This window comes from Canis lupus, chromosome 1, assembly GCF_003254725.2.
Source record: "Canis lupus dingo isolate Sandy chromosome 1, ASM325472v2, whole genome shotgun sequence".
NCBI lineage: Eukaryota > Metazoa > Chordata > Mammalia > Carnivora > Canidae > Canis > Canis lupus.
Genome location: NC_064243.1, coordinates 112,096,921 through 112,102,920, shown reverse-complemented (window position 1 = coordinate 112,102,920; position 6,000 = coordinate 112,096,921).

The window sequence follows — 6,000 nt, the reverse complement described above, 5'->3', positions numbered from 1 at the left end:
CCAGCCGGTCTGGCTGACCCTCTTCCCTTCCCCGCCCCCCCTCGCCCCCCCGCAGGAATTCCTCTCCCCTGGCTCCATCCTCCATCCCCCCTTTACACTCCAGCTCTTGTGGGACCAAGGAAGTCAGGGAGGGGGCCAGGGATGTTGATGGGAGTAGCGGGTTGGGGGGGGGCAGGGGATGCGGTGCAGGGAGTGCTGTTGGGTGAGACAGAGAAGACGAAGATCTGGGGAAAAACAGCACAGGGGAGCTAGGTTCAGAGGGGAGACACAAAGGAGGGAAGTGAAGGAAGGGATGGGGGTGCCGGGGAGTGCAGTGAGGGTGCCCTTGCGAGGGCCTCTCCTGTTCCCCCTCAGTGAGGTTCCCACTTCCCTCCCATTTGGGGCCACCAGGCACGTGGGGGGGCAGTGTGTTTTGGGGGTGACTCATGCTGAAACCAAAGTAAACATATGCAACTCACTCTACCTTCAAACTGGGAAGGGAGGAGGCTGGGAATTGAGATGCTGTAGTTCTGGAGGAGGTGGATGTGGCCCAGGACTAAGGACTCGGGGTGGTGGTGGGCAGTGGTTTGTGATTAACAGAGCAGATGGGGGGTGGCAGCTGGACTCCTGGATCCCAGGGAGGAGAGACTGGGGCTTCATGTGGGCCTCTAATAGAGGAGGGAGAAGGGCTCAGGTTCTCCGTCTGAGGTGGGAGGGCCGGGGGTGTGGACTCTTGGGCTAGGTGAGGCTGTGCCCCTGAGTGTGCAAGGGTCCTGGAATTTTTGGCTGCTGGGCTCTTGAGGTGTGAAAGAGCAAGGGGCCTGGAAGCCTGAGTCACCAAAGTCTGCCCCCAACAGGCCTGGCAGGGTTGGAAGTGACTCAGTGAGGGAAGCAGCATTAGAGCCGGGTGGGGTTTCCAACACGGGTGTCACCCCAAAAATGTAGGAGGCACTGGAAAATTGAGGTGTCACCTGCAGAGAAGGTGGTGCTGTCACCCCACTGGGAATGGGTATGGGGCGATGGCAGGTGGATTACCCTGTCTGCCTGGGATCCCAGCTTTTCCCTCGCCTCCTTCCTGATCCAACACACCAGGACCAAGCCTTGGTCTCCCAGCACCACCCGGATGGCTTGTTGTCCTCGTCCCCGGACTGATGGGTGGCACTCAGCATTTTGCTGGTGTGTGTCCATCACTTGGTCCAGGAGCCTGAGTGTTCAGAGGAACATCTCTCCGCTTCTGGTGTCGTGTCCCTGTGCTCCCATCTCTGGAATCTTTGCCTCGCCAGCTCTGGATCTCTTTCCTTATCTCTGCCAATCTGTTTTCAGGTTGCTCTGGTTCTCTGGCTCCCCCTCTTTGAGTCTCTGCCCCCCCAAGCTGTGTGTCTCTTGCCCTCATCCTGGGGTCTCTGCCTCCCATCCCACATCCCCATCTCCAGGCCTTCCTGCGGAGGCAGCCAGAGGGCCCCATCCCCCAGCTGTCCAGACCATGGGCTGCAGGTGATTCAGGGTGAGTTATCTCTGAGGACCCCACGGCTCCCAGGATGGATGACAACCCGAGTTGTCCTCAGGTTTCCTCTCTCCACTCTGACACAGCCTGGGGGCTGCAATTAGACAGCAACTCATGTAGATGAGGAAATCGGGTGGGGAAGCTGTGAGGTGGCCTGCTTAGGGGTGAGGAGGAGGGCAGCAGGAAGAGCAGGGGCCTGGGGCCTGACCGGTGGCCACAGCAGTCTCCAGGCAGCAACATCCATCTCCTCAATAGGGTTGCTGGATAAAATATAGGATGCCCAGTTAAATGTGAATTTCAAGTAAACAATAAATTTTTTTAGCATAAGTATATTCCATGCAATATTTGGGATATACTTATACTAAAAAAGGTATGTGGTGTTCATCTGAAACTCACATTTAACTGGCTGTCCTGTATTTTATCTGCTAAACCTGGAACTCTGCCTTTAAAGACAAAGGAGAGGAATCCAAGTCCCTGCCCCCCACCTTTTTTTTTTTTTCCAGAACCAAGGATCCCAGGCCCCCAGCTCCTTGTCCTCAGGAGCTGAGAGTCCAGGTCCTCACCACCCCCCCCCATCCTCCTCTCTCCTAGAATCCATGACTGGGCACTCAGCTCCTATTCCCTCAGAACCCAGGAGTTCAGGCTCCCATCCCCTTTCTCTCCAGAATCTAAGCGTCCAGGCCAAGTCTGGGTCCAGTTGCCCAATGTGGGTTTCATAAGGCGGGTGGTGCCATCCATGACCCTGGTGGAACCAGTCAAGCAGAGCGGACAAGTGAGGTTGCCCCCTCTTCCCATCCCAAGCCTGCTGCTTCCTCAAGGGCCAGCCCAGTGAGGCTGGGAGCAGAATAGGAGCTCAGTGTTCTGGGTGGGACCCTGTGTCTGGGTTTGGGTGTGTTGTGTCTCTGCATGTGGTGTGTGCGTGTGGTGTGTGCCTCTCTCTGGGTGTTGTGTGTCTTTGTAGGGGTTGTCACGATGTCTCTTGTGTTCTGGGGGATGACACATGATGACACATGAGGGGGTCTTTTCTATTTGTGTGTCTGTATCGCCTTTCTGTGATTCTCCCTACTGTGCATGTAAATTTTTTTTTTTAAACCTACTCTGCATCTGGTTCAGGTGTGGCCAGTTGTCATGGTTCTATAATTCTGATTGGATTAGGTCAGGAGTGTTTTATTTTTTTTTAAGATTTTATTTATTTATTCATGAGAATACATAGAGAGGAGAGAGAGAGAGACACGCAGAGACACAGGCAGAGGGAGAAGCAGGCTCCATGCAGGGAGCCCGACGTGGGACTCGATCCTGGGTCTCCAGGATCACGCCCCGGGTAGAAGGTGGCACTAAACCGCTGAGCCACCCGGGCTGCCCAGGAGTGTTTTATTGAATAGCGTAGCCTTGTGTGATGGATTCTAGAGCCAGAAAGCCTGAATACAAATTCCTTTTTTTTTTTTTTTTTAGATTTTATTTATTTTTATTTGAGAGCAAGAGTGGAACACACAGAAGGAAAGGAAGAAACAGACTGTTTCCTGAGTAGGGAGCCTGACACGGGGCTCAATCTCAGGACCTGAGATCGTGACCTGAGCTGAAGGCAGATGCTTAACTGACTGAGCCACCCAAGCGCCCCCGAATTCAAATTCTGCAGCCCCTTCCTGGCTGTGATAACTTTGGCAAATCATGAAGCTTGCCTGGACCTCAGTTTGTCCATCTGCAAAATGAGTTGTTGCAAATAACAACAACATGGTGGTTGAGAGGATCAGATGAGTTAATTCATGTGAAGTGCTTAGAATTGTGCCTGGCACATAGCAAACATTTTATGTTTATGCCAATAGTGTTGGCAAGGTGCTGTTCTAGTTGCTGGAGATACAGTCGTGAATGAAACCAAATCTTCTCGTTTCTGCTCGCAGTCCTGGTAGGGATGAATGAGTGGCCTGCTGGTGGCTGGGTGTGTAATTGCATACCTGGGGTGTCTGTTTTGCATATGAAATAGGATATTTCTGTGTGTGCTGTCGGTGACGCTGATTGTGTGATTGTGTGCTTGTGTTTATATTTGTGTTTGTAGGTGACTTCGAGTGGTGCATGTGATTCTCTGTGTGGGTGCAAATGAGGATCGCACTAAGCAGGTATTGAGGGCATGTGTTTGGTGTGATCTTTCATTTCTGACTCTGAGGTGCCAGGGGTGTGTCTGTATTTGGGGTCTTGAGAACCCCTCTCAGCTACTCCTTATATGTCCCACAGGTGACCCTGGGAAGGTGACTCCTTCCAAAATGAGCCTCAGTTTCATCTTTTTCTTCTTCTCCCCCTCTCCTCCTCCCCCTTCTTCTTCTTCAAGATTTATTTATTTACTTTGGGGGAGAGGGGCAGAAGGAGATGGAGAAAATCTCAAGGAGACTCTCCGCTGAGTGCTGAGCCCATCACAGGGCTGGATCCCAGGACTCCAAGATTATGACCTGAGCTGAAATCAAGAGTCGGATGCTCAACCGACTGAGCCAGCCAGGTGCCCCAAATCCTCAGTATCTTCCTATTGGGGGTGGAGGAACAGTGGCCTCGAAAGAAACATCTGTGTGAAAGGGAAGGTGGGAGGAGATGGGTGAGGCCAAGGAGAGGCTGAGAAACATGATGGGGACATGGAGAGATGGTCAGGATGGAGACAGAGGAGGAACTGCACAGAGAGTTTGTCTATCCACTCACTAAGCATTTGCTGAGCTCCTGCGATGGGCCAGGACCTCTGGTGGGCATTGCTTCAAGGTTTGGGGGAAAAAAGAGAGACCCAGAGAGAGGAAGACCTACCAGGAAAGCAGGCCCAGGAGGGCCTGTTCATCTCCACTGTGGGGCTTAGTGCCAGTTCTGAGTGATGGAGACGCAGCGGTAGAGAGGGACAGAGAGGACCCTGCCCCTCCCCAGTCCTTCCTGAGGCCTTATCTGTCCAGATGAAAGAACAGAGGCCATGGGGGGAAGGTCCCTCTGGGCTGGGGGCACCCCCATGAATCACTTTCTTATCATCTCCTAATAGGATAATGACACACCTGCCCCCTCCTAATCACTATTTTTGGCCCCAACTAGGTCCAACGCCCACAGTGAGAAGGGTTGGATGAGTCTGGTCTTTTAGGATCCGGAGAGGAGATACCTGAAAGTCTGAGTCCTGGGTCCTTCCAATGCCAGGACACAAGAATCCTAGGCCTCCCCACCCCACCCAGGAGTCCCCCTTTGCAGCCCCTCTCCTTTTGCCGTCTGTCTTTTCTAATCTCTCTGGGCCTGTCTTTATCTCTATCTGTGTTTTGTGTCTCTCCTGTCTCTTTACATCTGCATCTGATCCTTCTTCACTGGGCGTCAGTTTTCTTACTTGTAAAATGGATATTAAAATAATAATAATCTGATCTCTTAGAACTGTAATGAGGAAGACACGCGATAATTATGTAAAATGCTTTTGCGTAGAACCGGGGCCGGAGTACACGCCATACAAGAGAGCTCTATTTTAATTATTGTTTTCAATATTTTAATCTCTCTTGGTATCAATGTTTTTCTCTTTGTCTCCGTGAGAGTTTCAAGTCTCCTCCCGCTCTGGGTGCCCTTGGCAGACAGCACCCTGGCTTCCCTTTTAGGGGAGGTGGAAAGGGCACATGGAGGCCAGACCTTCCCCTTCAGCCGCTGCCTCTTCATCTCTGTTTCTAAGCCCCACCTCGGGACCCAGAACCCTTGCTCGGGGACAAGGCCTGGCTCCAATCCCATAAAATCTTAAACCTCAAATCTGTCATCCTTGGCCAGGGCAGTGCCTCTTGGGTGTCCCCGTCCCTACACGCGGACCTTTCAGGGTTTCCAGTTCCCACCTCCCTCAAGATCCAACCATTCAGATGCTCCTGGGACCCTGAAGTCTAGGTTCCTCCGTCCCTCCTCCCTCGGGACCAAGGAGTCTGGACTTCTCAGGTCCCCATCTTCCCTCAACACCCAGGGACGAGGCCAGCGGCCGCTCCCGGACCCCGCGCAGCCCACCACGCCCTCCGCCCGCAGCGCTCGGCGTATTTCCAGAGGCGGGCGTGACACGGTCCTCCGGCGGCTAGCTGGGATAAGCCACCCATGACGTCAATCACTATCGTCCAGCCAATAGACGCTCCGCCTCCTACCGCCCTGACCAATAGGAGCAGGTTCCCCGGTGGGCGGAGCCCACGGCCTATGTCGGGCAGCGATTGGCTCTGGAAGACGCCAGTCTCCGCCAGCCAGCCAATAGGCGGGGACCTGCGGGGTGGGACTCCGGCGGCGCACCGCAGAGGCTGGAGCTGCTCGTGAGGGAAACGGGTTCCGCGGGACCGGTGGGTAAGGCCTTTCCAGCACGCCCCGTCCTGGGATTCTGGAGACAGTTCGGAGGGAAAACGGCGAGGCTTGGTGGGGCTGGAGGCGGACGGGGCCGCTGAGCCCGGGCGACCGCGCGTTTGCTTTGATGGAGAAACGGAGTCCCAGACACCCACCTCTCCGTGCCTTGCCTCTCGCCCCGAGCCTCATTCTCTCTGCCCCTTCCCGGCCTGCACACC